Raw genomic sequence first — 658 nt, forward strand, 5'->3', positions numbered from 1 at the left:
TTGATCCTTCCATGAGAGATTTGGATGATTTCTCCATGAAGGATTATAGGTGTTTCCGTAGGGTTCTCCCATGTAATTCACCTCTTCTATTGAATGGTTCTCAGGATCATAAGCTTCTTCCTCAGATGAAGCTTCCTTAGTACTGCTTGGTGCATTTTGCATTCCAGACAGACTTTGAGAAATCATATTGACTTGTTGGGTCAATATTTTATTCTGAGCCAGTATGGCATTCAGAGTGTCAATCTCAAGAACTCCTTTCTTCTGATTGGTCCCATTGTTCACAGGCTTCCTTTCAGAAGTGTACATGAATTGGTTATTTGCAACCATTTCAATCAACTCTTGAGCTTCTGTAGGCGTCTTCTTCAGATGAAGAGATCCTCCAGCAGAGCTATACAAAGACATCTTGGACAGTTCAGAGAGACCATCATAGAAAATACCTATGATGCTCCATTCAGAAAGCATATCAGTGGGACACTTTCTGATTAATTGTTTGTATCTTTCCCAAGCTTCATAGAGGGATTCTCCTTCCTTCTGTCTGAAGGTTTGGACTTCCACTCTAAGCTTACTCAATTTTTGAGGTGGAAAGAACTTTGCCAAGAAGGCATTGACTAGCTTTTCCCAAGAATTGAGGCTTTCTTTAGGTTGTGAGTCCAACCAT

The 658-nt window shown here is 40.4% G+C and overlaps 1 non-coding gene across 1 annotated transcript; it reads left to right on the forward strand.

Moving 5' to 3' along the window:
- Positions 1 to 456: 456 nt before the first annotated feature.
- LOC127743664 (small nucleolar RNA R71) lies at positions 457 to 564 on the forward strand. Its single transcript, XR_008005048.1, has one exon. It is a non-coding gene; the product is annotated as a small nucleolar RNA R71 (small nucleolar RNA).
- Positions 565 to 658: the final 94 nt, after the last annotated feature.

Source organism: Arachis duranensis, chromosome 10 (genome assembly GCF_000817695.3).
Source record: "Arachis duranensis cultivar V14167 chromosome 10, aradu.V14167.gnm2.J7QH, whole genome shotgun sequence".
NCBI lineage: Eukaryota > Viridiplantae > Streptophyta > Magnoliopsida > Fabales > Fabaceae > Arachis > Arachis duranensis.